Source organism: Anoplolepis gracilipes, chromosome 4 (assembly GCF_047496725.1).
Source record: "Anoplolepis gracilipes chromosome 4, ASM4749672v1, whole genome shotgun sequence".
NCBI classification, from domain to species: Eukaryota; Metazoa; Arthropoda; class Insecta; order Hymenoptera; family Formicidae; genus Anoplolepis; species Anoplolepis gracilipes.
The window spans coordinates 16,512,991-16,536,637 of record NC_132973.1 but is presented as its reverse complement, the minus strand read 5'-3'; the positions used below and the strand labels follow the sequence as shown (position 1 = coordinate 16,536,637).

The 23,647-nt window shown below is 31.7% G+C and overlaps 5 long non-coding RNA genes across 6 annotated transcripts; 2 read left to right on the top strand and 3 right to left on the bottom strand.

Moving 5' to 3' along the window:
- Positions 1-518: 518 nt before the first annotated feature.
- Positions 519-7,331, bottom strand: LOC140664784 (uncharacterized). Its single transcript, XR_012046498.1, has 4 exons — positions 7,206-7,331; positions 6,162-6,350; positions 1,753-1,844; positions 519-1,336 (listed from the first exon to the last, which is right to left on the bottom strand). It is a non-coding gene; the product is annotated as an uncharacterized lncRNA (long non-coding RNA).
- Positions 6,343-11,135, top strand: LOC140664782 (uncharacterized). Its single transcript, XR_012046495.1, has 3 exons — positions 6,343-6,542; positions 7,067-7,434; positions 10,553-11,135. It is a non-coding gene; the product is annotated as an uncharacterized lncRNA (long non-coding RNA).
- Positions 8,155-11,645, bottom strand: LOC140664785 (uncharacterized). The gene is made up of 3 exons (XR_012046499.1): positions 11,226-11,645; positions 9,540-9,690; positions 8,155-8,510 (listed from the first exon to the last, which is right to left on the bottom strand). It is a non-coding gene; the product is annotated as an uncharacterized lncRNA (long non-coding RNA).
- A 1,977-nt stretch (positions 11,646-13,622) lies between these two features.
- LOC140664783 (uncharacterized) lies at positions 13,623-23,535 on the bottom strand. 2 transcript variants are annotated; one of them, XR_012046497.1, is made up of 4 exons: positions 23,336-23,535; positions 22,444-22,811; positions 18,192-18,354; positions 13,623-14,157 (listed from the first exon to the last, which is right to left on the bottom strand). It is a non-coding gene; the product is annotated as an uncharacterized lncRNA (long non-coding RNA). The 2 variants fall into 2 exon arrangements; XR_012046496.1 differs by lacking the exon at positions 18,192-18,354 and having other exon boundaries at positions 13,625-14,157.
- LOC140664786 (uncharacterized) lies at positions 18,286-20,560 on the top strand. The gene is made up of 3 exons (XR_012046500.1): positions 18,286-18,356; positions 19,113-19,287; positions 20,415-20,560. It is a non-coding gene; the product is annotated as an uncharacterized lncRNA (long non-coding RNA).
- Positions 23,536-23,647: the final 112 nt, after the last annotated feature.

The following is a 23,647-nucleotide window of genomic DNA, read 5'->3' as shown; positions in this document are numbered from 1 at the left end:
AGGCATTGTTCCGTTTCAAATGTTCGATTACTTATTCCGTGAAATTTAACAATAAAAAACGTACGGTAATTGCCCTGGATTTGTGCGAAACAACTAGAGCAATATCTTTTTCCTTCTGCCTTAATATATAAAGCCTTATAGCACTTATAAATGAAAAGACCGTGACAATGAGTTAAAAGAAAATGGGGTTTAAATTTGTATGGCTTAGGTCAACACATTTTTAATGATTTATAATAACTATATGGATATATATAAATATATGTATTGACAAGAGTTGAATGACCAAGTCAGCGATTTCTTCCAAGAGTGGATTCATTCACTGAAAGAAAAATACATGTATATATATTTATATTAAAGTATATGTATATGTCTAAGTACGCTCTATTAATAGGATGATAAAACTTATTGTGTTATAATTTATGATTGTAATCTTATAATTATTATTCTTATTGTATAGTATATATTCTTTATATATTAATTTATTTTATATTTTATTTTTAATCATCATTTATTATTAGTATTACGGGGTCTTCATAATCATAAATATTCTGGTGTTGTTGTTCTATTTTGATGATGAATTCAAGATATCGATTGGCACATAAATTGCAATGAACTATAGATCGAATTGTTTCTAGGTAATTTTCACAAATGTAGCATTTACTTCTATTAAATCTTGTGCCGTCTACACAATGGTGTTTCTTGAATTCTTCGTAGTAAGGCTTTACGGATTCCAAAAGCAATGTATCGTAGCATCTAGGGCATAAAATGACATGCATATTATCTATTTTTTTATAAAAGCGTGTTTTAATACATTGTACTATATATAGTCTTTGAAGCGCTTCTGCAGGACGAGATGAGGAGTGTGATTGTGAAGGGGTTGAGGAGTTCTGTGACGAGTGACGCATCTTATATTCTTTTATTAGGGTACTAATAGTATCGAGAACCGCTCACGTGTAATATGAGTGGATTAGGGATAGTGTTAAGGTCGATGTGTCTCTCATCGCAGTTCAACAAAAATTCTAAATATTTCAGAAGGCACTCATCGCATTGGTACATAAGTCTGGTTATTGTGATATTGGCGTTGCAACGTGCACAAATGATTTCGCGAAACCGTTCACTAGAAATCATGTGGTGTGACACTATCCATTCGTATTGACTTTGATATTGCGGTTGGAAAAGGCTATAACATTGGGTACAGTATGCGAATCCTGAGGCTATGTGTCGGTACCCAAGGGATTTAGTGCATCGTGTGATCGATAGTAATGAGAATAGGTCGGTATTAGGCTGTAATGCTGTGCTGAATTGTAGCCCTGTAGATTGGCCTTGCGAGTTCATTCTATAAAGAGAAAAAGGGTAGTGCAGAAAGGGAAATTGACCGGTTTTTATTTATTCAAAGTGGATACTTTGAATAAATAAAAACCGGTCAATTTCCCTTTAGTTTGTATACATGAATATGTATACGAACTAACACAGATTTTTCTGTATCAGTTTGTTCTTCATCTTCTTCTAAATTTGTTAAGTAAGAAAAATATGTATCATGACATAGATTCTCTTAATGATCTTAATGTGACTAAAGGTACCTTACATATTTTGCATATTATTGGTTCATAATAACTTGTGATTATAAGATAATGGCATTTAAAATATTTATAAAACCATCTATAATATTCAGAAGGTAAAAAGTGGTAGCATTCTGTACAAAAATTCAGATTTCCACGTTTGATATGGGAAAATCCGATAGCTCTAACGCACCATGTAATGTCTAATCGCTGTTGTACTTGTGAGAAAGCAGGTGACGATTTGTATATGGGATTTATTGTTGGTCGTTGGCGATGCCAACACATCTGAAACCAAAAATTTAGACTTAATGTATTTCATCCTGGCTCTATATGAGCGATTTTCAATTTGTCCGCGTGGACAATTTTTGTAGTATTTTTGAATGAAATTTTAATATTATTTTTCGGTAGTATTTCAAGTATTTCAAAAGGTCCAATATACTGGTCTGAGAATTTACCTTTATTTGGTTCTTTTAATAAAAATACATAATCTCCTTGTTTAAATTCTCGTACATGAGTACGTTTGTCATAATAATATTTGCTTTTGGTTTTAGATTGTATTAAGTTTTGTTGTGCTTCTTCTTGCGTGTCACGCAATCGATTGAATAGGTTTGTTAAATATTCAGTGTATGTAGGGTCTATATTTTCCTCTATAATAGTATTAGACGAAGGTAATCGCGCTATTTTTCCGAAGATTAGTTCAAAAGGGGAAAATTTTGTGCTTCGTGTATACTTGTATTATATAAAAACATGGCTAAAGCGATATGATCATCCCAGTTCGAGTCTTTATTAATTTGTGTTTTTAAATATTCCGTTAAAACGTGATGAGATCTTTCTATCGATCCGTTAGACTGGGGGTGATAAGCAGTTGTGCGGTATTGTTTAATTCTGAATTTTTTTGCTAAGTTCTTCATCAAGGCGGTTAGGAAATTGGATCCTTGATCGGTTAGAATGGCTTGGGGAGCTCCATAAATGCAAATAAAATTTTTCGTAAAGGCGTCGGCTATGGTTAATGACGTGGCTTCTTTTAAAGGCACCGCGACTGAATATTTTGTTAATAAATCTTGTATCATGAGTATGTAAATATTTCCATTATCGGATATGGTTAATGGACCTACAATGTCCATTGATATTTTGTCGAAAGCTGATCCGGGAGTGTCGGTTATTATCATTGGTTGTTTTGTTTTTATTCTTGTTAATTTTTTTAATTGACAAGTCCGACAATTTCGAATAAAATTTTGAATGTCTTTTTTCATCGTATTCCAATAATAATAAGATCTTAATCTGTTATAGGTTTTAGTTATTCCTTTGTGGCCGCCAATTGTTGAGTCATGATATTCACGGATAAGGGAAAATCTTTCCTCTATATTTGGCGTTTGAATAATATCTTTACATATAGTTATGCAAATATTTATGTCATTCATATGTTTGATTAATTGTGATTCTACATAAGCCCATGGGAGTCCCAGTGTCAAAAAAATTAGTTTTCTTTATTGAAATGGATTCTAATTGCAATTATTGTACGACATCCAGCAATGATTTGATACAGTTTTTTATATTATTCGGTTCTATTAAAGTGCGGTGGTTAAGTTTTAGAGGTAATGATATTAGAGTTTTTGAACGTATTGTATTTATTTTTGCCCTTTCATAATTTATATTATCCTTATACACGGGTAAAAGGTTGGCTTCCTGTAGTTCTTTTGCTCCGTTATCGAAAGGTTCACCTTTTAATGTTATAAAAATTATATAGTTATCATTATGTTTTAGCAATCTATCTCGGCTTATTCGGGCTTTGACTTTATGCTTGGTAGGTATTTCCACGTAGGGTACATTGTCAGCGGATATTAATTCATCATCACTTTCTTCGCTACTTGTTTCCAGATCTTCATTACTAATTATACTTTCGTTTTTGTCACTATTATATTCTTCAACAGTTAAGGGTTCCGTTACAGGTGTATCTATGTGTTAACAAGGAGGTATCTTCGTTTATTTCCTCTTCGGTCACAGGTGAAGGATTATGGGGGTTAATTTCTACATTGGTTTGAATCAGGGGTTAACGAACTGAGAATAAAGATTCATCAGAATCGGAATCAGGGTCTGGAGGAAGAGGATGAGTTTTCTTAAAAGGTAAGATTTTAAAGGTTGGGTTTCTAGATAGTGCATCGGCATTATTATTTAATGTTCCCTTTTTATATTGTATATTGTAATCATATTCAGCTAATTTGATTCTCCATTTTAAAAGTCTCGAAGAAGGATCTTTAATAGAATGTAGCCATACTAGTGGTTTATGGTCTGTCACGTGTCACGTGCTGTGACCCACTGTTATCGTCTACCTAGGTGTCAATAACAAAGTTGCTCTTTATTTAGGTTTTTGGGTAATCTGTCTAAATCGGCTATACCCAGGGCTCCGCCGAGAGCAGGATCAATGTGTACTAGGAACTAATAAATCAGGGGATTTTTTTACTGATCTGGAATGATGATAATAGAGGCTTGATTTAAAAACTCTTTTATGATATTGTCTAAATTGTAAATAATATTTTCGTTATTTTCTTCTATAAATTGAATTAACGTTTCTAATATGACTTCAGGGTCAACGAAAGGATTTTGTTGAAATTCAGAATCAGTTGTCTGAGGCCTCATTTATTTTATTTTATTTGACAAGAAAAAAAATTAAGAAAGTTGAAAATAAAGTGATTAAATTTATGACATATGTGTTTGAAAATGATTAAGAATGTTAAGCAAATGCGTTGAATCCCGTTATTGTATATTTGATATAGTTTGGTGGTCAGAATACAATTCACTCGGCACTAACGAGAGGCTGAGGAAGTTCTAGGAACTCCATGACACCATGACGATTATCGTGTATGCAATGAACGTGACGCACAATGACACTCGAGTCAATTAAAGATAAAATAAAATTCTAAAATTATATCTGTAATAGTTCTGAATTTATTCAATTTTAAGTTGGAGTAATAATTATGATTAGAAAAGTTCGGTTTGAAATTATAAATAGATTGTGATTAATTCGACAAATTTTCAATTATATTAAAATTGAGATAGGGATTAAGGTGGTTTGTGATAGTAATGGTGGGGGATTAAGTACTTACTGTTGTTGTATAGTAGAATTCACCGTCGGAGCAATTCCAAATATATACTGATTTTGAAAGTTTTAATTTACGACTTGTATAATGTAAGAGCAAATTTCCCAGTGTGACGTCCCGCCAAAAAAAAAAAAAAAAAAAAAAAAAAAAATTCAAAAACAAATATACTGCTCAATTATAAAATCTACGCTATATACATATATATATATATAATTTGGCATATTACCAAATGCTTGCTTATACAAAATCATAATTAAGTAATATTGTCCTTAATGAATATAAAATTAATTATATAATCATAGCTATTCAATTATATTATATCAAGTATTAATTAAAAATTAAAAGTCAAGAATTCTTACGGTTATATATATATATATATATATATATATATATATTCAAAAAAAAAAAAAAAATATATATGTTTATATATTCATACTAATAAATATAAATTTAAAACAAATTAACTTCTTATAAAAATTAAAACAAAAATAATACTGACCCTTGTCAGTAAAGAAATAAAAAAAGAAAAAGAAATATCATTCAGTAAAGTACATTTCAAAAAGCATATGCACACTAGCGTTAAGAGATACATATATATATAAGCAAATCTATATAAGCTAATTTATTTAATAATATTAATAAGCTAATTTCATATATATATATATATATCAACATGTAAATCTACATGGAAGACTTTCTCTTAATGTAATTAATGAAAAAGTAATATTCTAAAAAAATAACACATGACAAGTATTATACATACATACATATATATATATATATATATACATATGTAAAAGAGAGCTATTCTCCTATGCTAAAGTAAAAATCATAAAGAATCAATATAGAAAAAATTATAAATTAAAATAACAGTATTAGACTGCATCTTCCATATAGATACTATTATAAAAGCGGATATGTTAAGATGAAATATGTGATACAACAAGAGAGAAAATTAAAAGAAATTTAAATATAAAAGCATAAATTAACAAGTGAAAAGAAAAGGAATATTAATGATGAGACATAATAATTTCGAAAAGAAATACTAACTCTTGCTATGCTTGAATCAATAAGTCTCTCTTGCTGTAAAAAGAATTATAATATAAGAGTGCGAAATTATTTTATAATACAAAGAGCCTTTCATTCGCATGATGACGCAATAAGCGACGGCGAGAAAGACTGAGTGAAATCAAATATTATTCTTATCTCTTGACGCAGAGACCCGATGAAATCGAATATTATACTTATCTCTTGACGAAGAAAGATTGAATGAAACCGAATACTATTCTTATCTATTGACACAGAGACTCAGCGAGACTAAATACTATCTATCAACGCAGAGATTAGTGAAATCGAATATTACTCCTATCTATTGACGAAGAGACTAGTGAAACCGAATATTATTCTTATCTCTCGACGCAGAGACTCGACGAAACTAAATATTATAACAACGTGCCTCTTGATATTCACGTTGAATATCAAGCTGAGATTAAGAAGAGCTCACCGCTTCTGACGTCTTCGAAGGCGGAGAGTTCCCTCACCAAGATCAAGAATCCATCTCCACCGGATGACATAGCCAACCCGGGAAGTCTTGGATCCACCGGACGCCTAGAGGGAGAGACCCGAAAGTGGGGACAGAGCGCAGAACGTCAGTCGAGCTTGCGGACAGAGTCAGTCGTTCACCACCGGTCATCTAAAACAGTCGTCTTCCTACCTTCAACCTAAAAGTCGCTAACCACTCATCATTTTAATAAGTCGTTCATCATAAGTTAAACAGTAGACGTGAAGAAGTCATCCTAAGTGATAGAATCTCTGAGTCTTTGTTCGCTGCGTCCTAAAATATAATTCAACTTAGTTTTTCTGACTACTACTTTGTGTCGTCAAGGTAGAGTCTTTTAATATTTTAAGATTCATCTACTCCGCGACTCGTTTTAAATTAACTTAGATTTAATACTATATTACCATTGATATCTTTAATCTCGGTATAGTGCGGATGTACCTCTCGTTTTAATTAATAACATTATCATAGCAACTTATATACTTGCAGCTTTGTAAAATTATTTTGACATTTGAAATATACTAGCTTATTCTTGCATTACTTCAAGTGAATTGTTAGATCCAGTGTTCCTACATTCCAGAGCCAACATTTACTATAAACAATTAGATATTATACAAATTTATTACTACAATATTAACTAAATATTAAAGTCATTAGAATTTTATTATTTACTCTATCTGGATAAAGCGATAGCGAGTCCCGAGCCTGGGAAAGAGCAAAGTGACGTGCCCCTCGTTACAGTTCAGGCAGAGCTAAGACTTAGTCGATGAGCTGTCTGGGCGTCGTTTAATCCAGATTGTTAACAAAAGTTAAGTTAGCAAAATAAAAAAATAATTTACGATAATTTATAGTAGATGCCTGGTACTCGCCGCGCCGGTAAAAGGTACAAACAGTTACGCGCCGCTTTACGCCAACAACGGCAACTTCAAAACCAAATTAATGCTTTTAATCAAACAATTGGAAATAGTGAAGAACTTATTATAGACATACCGAATAATCAAAGAATCGTTGTTGAACTCTTCGAGTGACCGCAGGCCTTAGAGCCAGTTGACATCCCCAGCACCCGAAGAACCTTTGAGTTCATTGGATGGCCCGGACCACTAGCGCAGATTGAACTATTTTTTCCTGAGATCTCTGTCGCAGACATCCCCGAATCTGATCCACGAAGAACAGCACGTGAGAAGACACAGGAAAATTCACAACAATAAAATACTTTAAAGTAAGTCACACACACATATAAATATATATATATATATATATATACACATATTTTTTCTTTTCTTTTACCTCTTAATATTATTTTAATTCAACATTATTTTAATTACACATTAGTAACCATATTACTACTTTATCTTATAATCATTAAAATTATAATAAAATTTTTAGAAAATTTTATTTGCAATTGCTTTCACTATATTAAAGCATTTTCTATATCATTTAATAATATTATTTCAAATATAAAATACGTAAAAATTTCATTATATACATATATATGTATATATATATATATATAATATAATAAATAAAACACAGTAATAGTTAATACAACTGTAAGTACACATATATATATATATTACTGTTCATACAATAAACTGTTCCTCCCTTAGCTCCTAGATATAACTCACGTATAAAGTAGCAACGTATACATATATATATATATATATATATATATATATATATATATGTATATCTATGCTTCACTAAATAATTAACTATAACAATAAATCTTCATAATAAGCTTTTAGACAAATAAAGTATTAATAAGAATCTTTCCAATCATGTATAAGTATTTATGAAAACAATGAATTTTAACCTTATTTATAGATTAACATTAAATTACTAATTATAGATATATATATAAATTACTAATTATAGATATATATATATATATATATATATATATATATATATCTATGCTTCACTAAATAATTAACTATAACAATAAATCTTCATAATAAGCTTTTAGACAAATAAAGTATTAATAAGAATCTTTCCAATCATGTATAAGTATTTATGAAAACAATGAATTTTAACCTTATTTATAGATTAACATTAAATTACTAATTATTAATTTTTCTAATTATGACAAGGGAACAAATAAATAAATAGAAACATATATATATAAAAGAAAGATCCGCGATACTTATCTTAATAAATAATGTCATAAGGAGCATCCTTCTTATAACTACCACTTTCCTTCTCCATCAGAGACGGTGACTTTTTAAATAAATAATAGCACCGGCCTCTAATTAACCATATTCCAGTGTAAATTCATTTATTTGTAAACCATCTTCCCTTGAAAAAAAAAAAAAAAAAAAAAAACACACAAAAATTAAAACATACCTTATTCAACACATTATTATTATTTAGCATATTATTATCATTTTATTATTAAATAAGAAAATCCATTCAAAGTATTCATGAGTCACAAAATCCCCTACATAATTAAAAATAATCAATTCTTTCTCATACTCATTACTATATGAGTATAACTTGTTCAAAATTATATATTAATTCATATCAAGCAATTAACAAATCATATTGAGAAAGTTTTCATCCCCTTCTTCTCAATCTATAATAAAACCGAGTCAATTTGTTTATAAATAAACAATCAAGTGACATGTTAAGATAATAATTTTAACATACATTTGCACATTAGGGCAATTGTGTGTGTGTGTGTGTTAAAACCCTCCATACACATATACTTATAACCAATCCATTTGTTAACTAACAATAATTTATAAACGATATCATATTTTTCTCATCAAAATTTTAGTCAAATTATTATAATTAGACTCCTTTGTAATTACCAAATATTATTTTTCTTACATAATTTAATTTACAAATTACTTGTAAAATCAAATAATAACGAATCTATTGGAGATACAAAGTTAGAAATTGTCTCAGTTATCCTATCCTACTTGTAAATTAATAATTTCTATCAAATTTTCCTCCTCATGATTAATTATCAATAACGTTATGTAATAACAATAAAAACCATAAAATTTTATTACAAAATAAATAAATAATTAACGAAATTTCCAATTTGCTTGAAACTTTGAGAATACACTTTTTAGCCAATTTTACACATTTTGACCGCTATTTTGAAATTTTTTATTTCCGGATCTAATGATCCCAAATACCCTTAAAACTTCTTATTACCACTAAACTAAGATTTATGCAAAACTTGAACTAAATTAAGACGACTTTAGAATTTTGCTATTCAATAAATCACAATTTTGCACCTGTAAAGGTACTACTTTAACTGGTTTATTTTATGCAGTATTCCCTGTATATCTTATAACCAAAATTTCGTAAACTCACCCTTAATTGGTTACAAAATATTTCCATTTGTTTATAAAACGTCAGCCATCTTGTTCTTACTGGTTCATCCTGGGAAGATCGGACCAATTCCATTATAAAGGACTTGAAATGACGATAATCTGTCCTTAATCTCGCCTCTCCAAATCAGTCCCTATAATAATTAATTAAATGAATTAATTATAAGAGTTATAGAGAATTTCTTAAATAATAAGTTAGGATAATTCTTAACAGTCATTACTAAATAATAAAGACAAAATCCTACTTTAGAGTCACCCTATATACACATCTTATATACCGGGTGTCAAAGAATCATTGATCATAGAAATTTAAATTTTCAATATCTACAATATACTCAATACGTACTCACAACGAACATAAAATTTTTATCTCTATCTCTCTATATTAGCCCCAAATAAATTGATAATCAATGAAACCAAGAGTAACCGACGCTGAAATACAACAAAATTCTTCCCAAGAACCTGACACTATACTAGAAATATTAATACAATTCTTGGAAGAAAATAAAGAAAACATTATTTATAATTTAGACGATATTATTATTGAGCTTATGAACCAAGCCTCAATTGTAGTGGTTCCCGATCAGTAAAAAAATCCCCTGATTATCAAAAGGGTCAAGACTTAGCTCTCGGCGGCTCCCTGGGTATAGCCGGTTTAAACAGGTTGCCCTAAAAAACTAAATAGAGAGCAACCCTGGTATTGACACTGAGGTGGACGATAACAGTGGATCGCGAGACGTGCGAGCACGTAACACCAGTAATTAATGACTGCTTTAATATGAAGAACAAAATTAAATTGAGAAGTTTAAATAATTTAGATTTATATTGAATGTAGATATCTCTTTCTTTAAGAGAAAGTCAACTGTTGCACTATGATTTTATTTTTCATAAATATCGTTGATGCATCTATTCACGTAATAAGAAAAGATCATTAAAATTTTATTGCTCTTATGTAGATATATATATATATGTTAATAAGAGTATGGTTCCTTGCAGGTTCAGCACTGTGTGGTGAGGTGTCATATAAAGAAATGTACAACTGGAATATGGTGTGGTGGAGGCCAGTGATATAATTTATTGTTGTCAAAATCACTGTCTCCGATGGAAAATAGGAAGAAGAGATTAAACAAGGGATGCTCCGTTGTTTTTATTATTAAATTAAGTGTAACGAGTAGTTAATTCACTTACATTGATAGATCGATTATTTGCAAATTTATTGATATAGTATTTTAACTTTATAATTCTTGAGAGTAGTATCAGAATGTGAGTCAATTTGTAATTTTAAAAGTCAATAGACTGTGCGTTATTCAAAAGGGTGAGATATATATATATATATATATATATATATCTTGTATGTATGTCTAGTTAACTGTATAAAAGATTTTTATTTCGGAGCTTGAAGGTGGAACAGTTTATTGCATTAGTCGTAGAAGCATATGTCTAAATTGTAATTATAATTGTTTTGCGAAATTGAAATTGTTAGAGTAGTAAGATGTCATATAAATGTCAAACACGATGTGTTAAAAATAGTAGTTCAATTCGGAATTCTTTTCTTTTTATTATATTTTGTTGGAATATGAGTGCGTTTTCTTTTTTTATTAAAAATAATAGTATTTTCTTGCTTAATCATATGCGCATGTGCGTGTATGTATTTAAAATAGTGATTTACCTTTATTAATGTCTCTAGTTTTGCTGATTTTCCTGGGCCTTTTCCTCGTACTCTGGACGTCGTGGATCTCCCTCAGGGATGTCGGTGGTAGAGGTTGAGGCAGGATGCAGCTTGATTTCAACCAAAGGTCCGGGCCAGCCAATAAATTCGAAGGTTCTTCGCGAGATGGGAACTTCAACTGAGTCAGATGCAGGAAGCTGATCGAAAAGTTCTACGACAATTCTTTGATTGTCCGGTACGTTAATTGGATTGTCTTTTTCTACTTGGCTGAGACCGTTATCACTGTTCGAAATTTGTCTCTGTCGGCGTAAAGCGGCACGTAGTTGTCTATGTCGTTTACCGGCGCGACGAGAACCAGGCATTTACTATAAATTATAACCAAAATTTTATTCTAATTTAAAAAGTTATTCATTTCAGTTTGACAATCTGGATCAAGCGACATTCAAGCAGCTCATCGACTAAGTCTCAGCTCTGCTCGAACTAACACGAGGGGCACTCTGCTCTATCCCAGGCACGGGTCTCGCTAACGCTCAAGATCCAGACGTACGTTAAATATTTAATCGATATTAAATTAATTATAGTGAATACTGGTTGGAGGTGAAGGAACACTGTATTAAAATAATTAACTTGTGAATATTCTGAAATAAGCGACTATGTATTTTAAAAGCTTGAAGATTTTACAGAGATTGCAAGTAATGATTATAAATGTTGGTCACAATTTGAATGTAAAAGGTACAACCGCACTGTACCAGAAATTGGGAATTAATTAACAATAAAGTAGTAATTCTAAATTATAATGTAGAGTGAGTCGAAGCTCTAAATTATAATATAAGACGAGTCGCGAAGACGAGAAAGTGAAGTATTATTAAAGATCTACCTTGACGACACAAAGTAGCTGACGAAAATTAAGTTAAAATTGATTTTAGGACGCAGTGAATGTATAAAGACACAGAGACTTTTCACGACTTCGGACTAACGTTTCGGAGAGATGTTGAAGTGACTTATTAAGATGAAGTTAGGAAGGCGACTGTTTACTTCGGATGTTATAATGCGACTTTTTAGTTTGAATGATGGGGAGCGACTGACTCCGTCCGCAAGCTCGACTGACGTTCTGCGCTCTGTCCCCACTTTCGGGTCACCTCCCTCTAGGCGTCCGGTGGATCCAAGACTTCCCGGGTTGGCTTAATCATCCGGTGGAGATGGATTCTTGCTCTTGGTGAGGGAACTCTCCGCCTTCGAAGACGTCAGAAGCGGTGAGCTCTTCTTAATCTCAAGTTGATATTCAGCGGCGAATATCAAAAGGCACGTTGTTATAATATTTAGTTTCGTCGAGTCGCTGCGTCGAGAGATAGGCATAATATTCAATTTCACTGGTCTCTGCGTTGACATAATATTTAGTCAAGCTGAGTCTCTGCGTCGATAGATAAGAATAATATTCGGTTTCATCGGGTCTCTGCGTCAAGAGATAAGAGTAATATTCGGTTTCATCGGGTCTCTGCGTCAAGAGATAAGAATAATATTTGATTTCACTCAGTCTTTCTCGCCGTCGCTTATCGCGTCATCATGCGAATGAAAGGCTTTTTGTATTATAAAATAATTTCGCACTCTTATATTATAATTCTTTTTACAGCAAGAGAGACTTATTAAATTAACTATAGCAAGAGTTATTATTCGTTCTCAAAGTTATTATGTCTCATCATTAATATTTCTTTTCTTTTCACTTATTAATTTATGCTTTTATATTTAAGTTTCCTTTAATTTTCTCTCTTGTTGTATCACATATTTTATATTGGCATATCCGTTTTTATTATAGTATCTATATGGAAGATTTAATTAATGCAATTTGGTACTGTTATTTCAATTTATAATTCCTTTCTATCGTGATTCTTTATGGTTTTACTTTAGCATAGGAGAATAGCTCTCTTTTACATATGTATATATATATATATATATATATATATATATGTATAATACTTGTCATGAGTTATCTATTGAGAATATTACTTTTTCATCGGTTACATTAAAAGAAAATTTTCCATGTAGATTTACATGTTGATATATAAAATCAGCTTATTAATATTATTAAATATATTAACTTATATGTATTTCTCAATGTTAGTGTGCGTATACCTTTCGAAATGTGCTTCACTGAATAATATTTTCCTTTTTCTTTTATTATTTTCCTTTTGTTATAGTTATGAAAACGTAAAATTTATAAAGCGATTGTTAGTATGATTTAACTCTAATATAATTAGTTTGCAAGTGTTTCTGTTACAATCGCGTAATTGAATTTCAACGATTCTTATATTACAGTAATATTTTATTTCCATATATTTTAGTAAAGAGAATTTTGACTTTTATTTGGAAAATTAATATATAGTAGTTTAATGTTACAAATATTTTTTTTCTTATTTTTTCTGATAAGGTCAGTATTATTTTGTTAATACTTCTATGTAAGCAATGTCCAATTTAATAGCTATATAATACTATGCTTGATTAAATATTTTATTAAGTTCAAGTTGAGATATATATGTATATCTCATACTTTGTGTTCATATCTTCAGCGGTACGTTTATATTTTGGAAAATTTAGTTTGAAATTTTTGGCGGGACGTCACACTTACAGTTCAGGCTATTGACTCTCATAAAATTACAAATTGACTCATATTCTGATACTACTCTCAAGAATTATAAAGTTAAAATACTATATCAATAAATTTGCAAATAATCGATCTATCAATGTAAGTGAATTAACTACTCGTTACACTTAATTTAATAATAATAATAACGGAGCATCCCTTGTTTAATCTCTTCTTCCTATTTTCTATCGGAGACAGTGATTTTGACAACAATAAATTATATCACTGGCCTCCACCACACCATATTCCAGTTGTACATTTCTTTATATGACACCTCACCACACAGTGCTGAATCTGCAAGGAACCATACTCTTATTAACATATATATATATATCTACATAAGAGCAATAAAATTTTAATGATCTTTTCTTATTACGTGAATAGATGCATCAACGATATTTATGAAAAATAAAATCATAGTGCAACAGTTGACTTTCTCTTGAAGAAAGAGATATCTACATTAATATAATCAATATAAATCTAAATCACTTAAACTTCTCAATTTAATTTTGTTCTTCATATTAAAGCAGTCATTAATTACTGGGAAATTCGCTCTTACATTATACAAGTCGTAAATTAAAACTTTCAAAACCAGTATATATTTGGAATTGCTCCAACGGTGAATTCTACTATACAACAACAGTAAGTACTTAATCCCCCACCATTACTATCACAAACCACCTTAATCCCTATCTCAATTTTAATATAATTGAAAATTTGTCAAATAAATCACAATCTATTTATAATTTCAAAATTGAAACTTTCCAATCATTCCAACTTTAAATTGAATAAATTTAAAAACTATTGCAGATATAATTTTAGAATTTTATTTTCTCTTTAATTAACTCGAGTGTCATTGTGCGTCACGTTCATTGCATACGCGATAATGGTCATGGTGTCATGGAGTTCCTAGAACTTCCTCAGCCTCTCGTTAGTGCCGAGTGAATTGTATTCTGACCACCAGACTATATCAAATATACAATAACGAGATTCAACGCGTTTGCTTAATATTCTTAATCATTTTCAAATACATATGTCATAAATTTAACCTTTTTATTTTCAACTTTCTTAATTTTTTTTCTCTTTATCAAATAAAATAAAATAAATGAGGCCTCAGACAACTGATTCTGAATTTCAACAAAATCCTTTCGTTGACCCTGAAGTCATATTAGAAACTTTAATCCAATTTATAGAAGAAAATAAAGAAAATATTATTTACAATTTAGACAATATCATAAAAGAGTTTTTAAATCAAGCCTCTGTTATCATCATTCCAGATCAGTAAAAAAATCTCCTGATTTATTAGTTCCTAGTACACATTGATCCTGCTCTCGGCGAAGCCCTGGGTATAGCCGATTTAGACAGATTACCCAAAAACCTAAATAGAGAGCAACCCTGTTATTGACACCTAGGTAGACGATAACAGTGGGTCACAGCACGTGACACTATTAAAGTGCGGTGGTTAAGTTTTAGGGGTAATGATATTAGAGTTTTTGAACGTATTGTATTTATTTTTGCCATTTCATAAGTTATATCCTTATACACGGGTAAAAGGTTGGCTTCCTGTAGTTCTTTTGCTCCGTTATCGAAAGGTTCACCTTTTCATGTTATAAAAATTATATAGTTATCATTATGTTTTAGCAATCTATCTCGGCTTATTCGGGTTTTGACTTTATGCTTGGTAGGTATTTCCACGTAGGATACATTGTCAGCGGATATTAATTCGTCGTCACTTTCTTCGCTACTTGTTTCCAGGTCTTCATTACTAATTATGCTTTCGTTCTCGTCACTATTATATTCTTCAATAGAGGTTCTGTTACAGGTGTATCTACATGTGTTAACAAGAAGGTATCTTCGTTTATTTCCTTTTCGGTCACAGGTGGGGGATTATGGGGGTTAATTTCTACATTGGTTTGAATCAGAGGTTGACGGGCTGAGAATAAAGATTCATCAGAATCGGAATCAGGGTCTGGAGGAAGAGGATGAGTTTTCTTAAAAGGTAAGATTTTAACGGTTGGATTTCTAGATAGTGCATCGGCATTATTATTTAGTGTTCCCTTTTTATATTGTATATTGTAATCATATTCAGCTAATTTGATTCTCCATTTTAAAAGTCTCGAAGAAGGATCTTTAATAGAATGTAGCCATACTAGTGGTGTATGGTCTGTCACGATAATAAATTTAGTACCGTATAAATAAGGTCTAAAATGGTTTGTACAGTATACCATTGCTAAACATTCTTTTTCGATAGTTGAATAATTTTGTTCTGCTTTATTAAGTACTCTTGATGTATATGCGATGGGAAGATCTTTTCCGATTGGTCCCTGACTTAATACTCCGCCGATTGCATATCCGGATGCGTCAGTAGTTAAATTAAAGGGTTTGCTAAAATCGGGATATTGTAGTATTGGTTTGGTACATAATTGTTCTTTGAGATTATTAAAAGCGTATTCTTGATCTTTTTGCCATTTGAAACAGTTGGTTTTCTTAAGCAAATCAGTTAAAGGTTTAGCGATTTTTGAGAAATTTGGAATAAATCGCCGATAGTATCCAACTAATCCGAGAAATTGTTTTATGTTTTTAGGATTTTTGGGGGAAGGAAAATTATGAACAGCTGTGACCTTTGTAGGGTCAGGTCGTACGCCATCGGATCCGATAATATGACCGAGGTAAGCTACTTCTCGTCGCAAAAATTCGCATTTGTCGGGTTGTAATTTTAAATTAGCTTCACGTAATCTTTTCATTAGTTTGTTAAATTTCACCTCATGTTCTTTTAAAGATCGTGCATAAATGACTATATCATCCATGTAAACAAAAAGTTCATTACCTTGTAACCCAGATAGGACGTTATCCATTAATCTTTGAAATGTTGCAGGGGCATTTTTCAGTCCGAAAGGCATTCGTTTAAACTGATAATGGCCGTAAGGGGTGGAGAATGCTGTTTTGGGAGCGTCATTTGGATTCATGGGTATCTGGTGGAATCCTGAAGCGAGGTCAAGAACGGAAAAATATTTAGCGCTTCCTAATTGATCAAGTATGTCGGTTATATTAGGAAGAGGGTAAGCGTCTCCTATTGTTTTTTCATTTAGAGTGCGGTAATCAATAACCATTCTCCATTTTTTATTTCCAGATGAGTCGGGTTTCTTAGGAACTATCCACACTGGTGAATTATAAGGCGAGAGTGAACATTCTATCATGTCGTCTTTCAGTAATTTAGTAACTTGTTTATCTATTTCTTCTTTGTGCATGGGAGGAAACCGGTATTGCTTGGTGTGGATTGGATAGTCGTCTGTAGTGTAAATGGAGTGGTGAGTCACGTGTGTGGTTCCTAACTTATCGTTGGGTAAGTGGAATCTGTCTAGATTATTGGAGATTAATGTTTTAAGATTAGTCTTTTCTTCCTCATTTAAGTATTCTAATCTTAGGAGTTGTAGAGTAAGTTCCGCACGTTCTGGCGGCGTTTCAAAAAATATTTCTTCTGACTGAGACGGATTTTGGTTTAAAGGATAGTTCGCGCTTATCTGATGCCCTCGGGAATCGATAACACCGCAAAAACTTCCGTGAGACGTAGGAAAATTAACTTCGTCTTCCTCAGAAGAAGAAGTGGGCTGACAAGTGGAGTCAAGATCAGTGATACAATGACCAGAGGCCTCGGATGACCCTAAGGTTCCGTTGGCTTCACAAGGAGAATATTGATTCTCTTGGATGTCGATGGTATCAAATTCTTGCAATGGAAATGAAGGTATTTCTATTTCATACTCTTCATTAGTAGTGTTAAAAAGAGGCAAATGGACCTTGCCATGAATATTAGAGACTAATGCGTCTCCGAGGTATATTCCTTTTATGGAGGTTATTAATGGAAGATATCCTGTTTTTATTTCAGGATTCGTGATTTTAATAAAGAAGGGAGTAACTGACTTTGGTTTGACATTGACATGTTCAGTCTTATCAAACGGAATGGATGTATTTTCTAGAAGTAAGTGCTTTGTTTTAAAATCAACATTTGTATTTCGATCTTTTAAAAATGGGTTGCCAAGAATTCCATGCTGCGAAAAGAGTATATCGTCGGGGACTACATGAAATTCTGTTTGTTTTTCCAGTAATGAAATGTGAATAGCACCTAATGTTTTTATGGGTTCGGATGCTATTCCTTGCAATAATTGGATATTTTCTTTATCCGAAAAAATGTGAGAATTAATATATTGTTTTTTAATTAAATTCAGATCAGAGCCTGAGTCTATCATAAAAGTGCATATTTCCTTTAAATCGAGAGATGACAAGGTGACGGTAGGGGCGCAGGTGCTTCCTGCAAAACGATGCTTATTTACTTTTGTGTTTCCAGATTTTGACTGTCCAGCTCTGCAAATCGTACGACTCGAGAGGGGAGTGGGCGTTCCTGTTGAGCAGCGTCCCGGCGAACGCCTCCTTGGACCGGAGCGCTCTGACCGTTTCCCTGGTTATCAAGGGGTTGACTAGAAGAACTCGTCCCTTCTGTAAGTGAATTCTTATAAGCTAATTTTCGACATTCAGTAATTAAGTGTCCGGGGGATTTACAATAAAGACATATTTTTTCGGTAGGGTAGTTCGGACCAGGTTGTCCAGGAATTAAGGGTTTAATAAAAGGGGCATTATTATTACGCGTATCATATACTCTGGGTGTAGTAATGGGAGTAGCCGTTAGGCTGCGTGATGGACTCTGGAGAATGCGGGGCGTATAAGTAGGGTCTGCGCGAGGAATTAATGTGGATCGTGTGGGAAATGCAGCTCTTTTGCGATAATTTTCGGTTTCTAAAGTCTTACTTAGTTGAATGGCTCCAACGATTGCATCTTCAAGGCAATAATATCCTTCTAGCTTGCCACGAATCAATAATTCCGGTGGAAGGCCGTTAATAAAACTTTCTAAAGCTCTTGTTTCAATATTATAGCGAAGTTGTTCGCTCAAATTCCCGTGAATCGTCAGTTCTCCATCTATAATGGCGGATCTTAATTCTTTAACTCTCTCTATATAATCAAAAATATTTTCATTCGGTTTCATGTAAACATTAGCGAGTTCTCCGCGATATTGGTCAACCGATTTGTTAGGACCGAATACTCTTTTTAATCGATTAGTTAGATCCGTCAAATTATGATATTCTATTCCTTCTATTGCCGCGTACGCATGTCCTTGTAGTTTGTTTACTATTAGTGGTAATAAAAATTCCTCTTGCCAGGAAGGGATCAAATTTAATGCTCGTTCGCATGTTTTACAGAACTGAAATACGGACATCTTATGGCCGTCATATTTGGGAATGGAGTCAATGATGTCTTTAATACGAATGGGAGAGGCTAATTGGATATGGTCCATATTCAGAGGGGCATTTCTTGAAACGGGTGGAGGAGGAAGATTGCCATTGTTAACTGGAGATTTCGGGATTGCATTATCAGGTAAAGTATTATTATTATCTTGTTGAGGCAAACTTCTTATGTAATCTTGTACATGTAGATTAGGCAAGCCTTGTTGTCGCATTTCGGATACCTTTTGTTCTAGATTGTTTAATTGATTTGGTAAGGTTTTTAAAGAGGAAACTTCTTGTCTTAATGAGCTTAATATTGAAGTGAGACTGTTTATGTCAACAGCAGCGTTTTGTTCAGCGTCAAATTTTTCTCTCAAAGATTCAAATTCTTTTTGTTGCGTATTTAAAGCAGTTTGTTGTTCCCGTACGAGTTTTTCTTTATTCCGTAATTGTTGCATCATAACCTCAATTTCGGCTTGTTGTTTTTGTAAAGGAGTAATGATAGTAGTATCACTATCACTATGTTCAGAGGCAGTTCTGGAGGATTGAGATCGAGTATTCATTATCGTTATAGGTCAAGTCTTTTAGGCGAGAATTTCTTACTATAATGGTTTATCCTTTCGGAAATCCAGTATAGTATCCCACCGCTGCCACCAATTTTGTTACGTGCTCGCACGTCTCGCGATCCACTGTTATCGTCCACCTCAGTGTCAATACCAGGGTTGCTCTCTATTTAGTTTTTAGGGCAACCTGTTTAAACCGGCTATACCCAGGGAGCCGCCGAGAGCTAAGTCTTGACCCTTTTTGATAATCAGGAGATTTTTTTACTGATCGGGAACCACTATAATTGAGGCTTGGTTCATAAGCTCAATAATAATATCGTTTAAATTATAAATAATGTTTTCTTTATTTCCTTCCAAGAATTGTATTAATATTTCTAGTATAGTGTCAGGTTCTTGGGAAGAATTTTGTTGTATTTCAGCGTCGGTTACTCTTGGTTTCATTGATTATCAATTTATTTGAGGCTAATATAGAGAGATAGAAATAAAAATTTTATGTTCGTTGTGAGTACGTATTGAGTGTATTGTAGATATTGAAAATTTAAATTTCTATGATCAATGATTCTTTGACACCCGGTATATGAGATGTGTATATAGGGTGGCTCTAAAGTAGGATTTTGTCTTTATTATTTAGTAATGACTGTTAAGAATTATCCTAACTTATTATTTAAGAAATTCTAAAACTCTTATAATTAATTCATTTAATTAATTATTATAGGGACTGATTTGGAGAGGCGAGATTAAGGACAGATTATCGTCATTTCAAGTCCTTTATAATGGAATTGGTCCGATCTTCCCAGGATGAACCAGTAAGAACAAGATGGCTGACGTCTTATAAACAAATGGAAATATTTTGTAACCAATTAAGGGTGAGTTTACGAAATTTTGGTTATAAGATATACAGGGAATACTGCATAAAATAACCCAGTTAAAGTAGTACCTTTACAGGTGCAAAATTGTGATTTATTGAATAGCAAAAATTCTAAAGTCGTCTTAATTTAATCCAAGTTTTGCATAAATCTTAGTTTAGTGGTAATAAGAAGTTTTAAGGGTATTTGGGATCATTAGGTCCGGAAATAAAAAAAATTCAAAATGGCGGTCAAAATGTGTAAAATTGGCTAAAAAGTGTATTCTCAAAGTTTCAAGCAAATTGGAAATTTCGTTAATTATTTATTTATTTTGTAATAAAATTTTATGGTTTCTATTGTTATTACATAACGTTATTGTTAATTAATCATGAGGAGGAAAATTTGTTAGAAATTATTAATTTACAAGTAGGATAGAATAACTGAGACAATTTCTAATTTCGTATCTCCAATAGATTCGTTATTATTTGATTATACAAGTAATTTGTAAATTAAATTATGTAAGAAAAATAATATTTGGTAATTACAAAGGAGTCTAATTATAATAATTTGACTAAAATTTTGATGAGAAAAATATGATATCGTTTATAAATTATTGTTAGTTAACAAATGGATTGGTTATAAGTATATGTGTATGGAGGGTTTTAACACACACACACACACAATTGCCCTAATGTGCAAATGTATGTTAAAATTATTATCTTAACATGTCACTTGATTGTTTATTTATAAACAAATTGACTCGGTTTTATTATAGATTGAGAAGAAAGGGATGAAAATTTTCTCAATATGATTTGTTAATTGCTTGATATGAATTAATATATAATTTTGAACAAGTTATACTCATATAGTAATGAGTATGAGAAAGAATTGATTATTTTTAATTATGTAGGGGATTTTGTGACTCATGAATACTTTGAATGGATTTTCTTATTTAATAATAAAATGATAATAATATGCTAAATAATAATAATGTGTTGAATAAGGTATGTTTTAATTTTTGTGTTTTTTTTTTTTTTCAAGGGAAGATAGTGTACAAATAAATGAATTTACACTGGAATATGGTTAATTAGAGGCCGGTGCTATTATTTATTTAAAAAGTCACCGTCTCTGATGGAGAAGGAAAGTGGTAGTTATAAGAAGGATGCTCCTTATGACATTATTTATTAAGATAAGTATCGCGGATCTTTCTTTTATATATATATATATGTTTCTATTTATTTATTTGTTCCCTTGTCATAATTAGAAAAATTAATAATTAGTAATTTAATGTTAATCTATAAATAAGGTTAAAATTCATTGTTTTCATAAATACTTATACATGATTGGAAAGATTCTTATTAATACTTTATTTGTCTAAAAGCTTATTATGAAGATTTATTGTTATAGTTAATTATTTAGTGAAGCATAGATATACATATATATATATATATATATATATATATATATATATGTATACGTTGCTACTTTATACGTGAGTTATATCTAGGAGCTAAGGGAGGAACAGTTTATTGTATGAACAGTAATATATATATATATGTGTACTTACAGTTGTATTAACTATTACTGTGTTTTATTTATTTATATTATATATATATATATATACATATATATGTATATAATGAAATTTTTACGTATTTTATATTTGAAATAATATTATTAAATGATATAGAAAATGCTTTAATATAGTGAAAGCAATTGCAAATAAAATTTTCTAAAAATTTTATTATAATTTTAATGATTATAAGATAAAGTAGTAATATGGTTACTAATGTGTAATTAAAATAATGTTGAATTAAAATAATATTAAGAGGTAAAAGAAAAGAAAAAATATGTGTATATATATATATATATATATATTTATATGTGTGTGTGACTTACTTTAAAGTATTTTATTGTTGTGAATTTTCCTGTGTCTTCTCACGTGCTGTTCTTCGTGGATCAGATTCGGGGATGTCTGCGACAGAGATCTCAGGAAAAAATAGTTCAATCTGCGCTAGTGGTCCGGGCCATCCAATGAACTCAAAGGTTCTTCGGGTGCTGGGGATGTCAACTGGCTCTAAGGCCTGCGGTCACTCGAAGAGTTCAACAACGATTCTTTGATTATTCGGTATGTCTATAATAAGTTCTTCACTATTTCCAATTGTTTGATTAAAAGCATTAATTTGGTTTTGAAGTTGCCGTTGTTGGCGTAAAGCGGCGCGTAACTGTTTGTACCTTTTACCGGCGCGGCGAGTACCAGGCATCTACTATAAATTATCGTAAATTATTTTTTTATTTTGCTAACTTAACTTTTGTTAACAATCTGGATTAAACGACGCCCAGACAGCTCATCGACTAAGTCTTAGCTCTGCCTGAACTGTAACGAGGGGCACGTCACTTTGCTCTTTCCCAGGCTCGGGACTCGCTATCGCTTTATCCAGATAGAGTAAATAATAAAATTCTAATGACTTTAATATTTAGTTAATATTGTAGTAATAAATTTGTATAATATCTAATTGTTTATAGTAAATGTTGGCTCTGGAATGTAGGAACACTGGATCTAACAATTCACTTGAAGTAATGCAAGAATAAGCTAGTATATTTCAAATGTCAAAATAATTTTACAAAGCTGCAAGTATATAAGTTGCTATGATAATGTTATTAATTAAAACGAGAGGTACATCCGCACTGTACCGAGATTAAAGATATCAATGGTAATATAGTATTAAATCTAAGTTAATTTAAAACGAGTCGCGGAGTAGATGAATCTTAAAATATTAAAAGACTCTACCTTGACGACACAAAGTAGTAGTCAGAAAAACTAAGTTGAATTATATTTTAGGACGCAGCGAACAAAGACTCAGAGATTCTATCACTTAGGATGACTTCTTCACGTCTACTGTTTAACTTATGATGAACGACTTATTAAAATGATGAGTGGTTAGCGACTTTTAGGTTGAAGGTAGGAAGACGACTGTTTTAGATGACCGGTGGTGAACGACTGACTCTGTCCGCAAGCTCGACTGACGTTCTGCGCTCTGTCCCCACTTTCGGGTCTCTCCCTCTAGGCGTCCGGTGGATCCAAGACTTCCCGGGTTGGCTA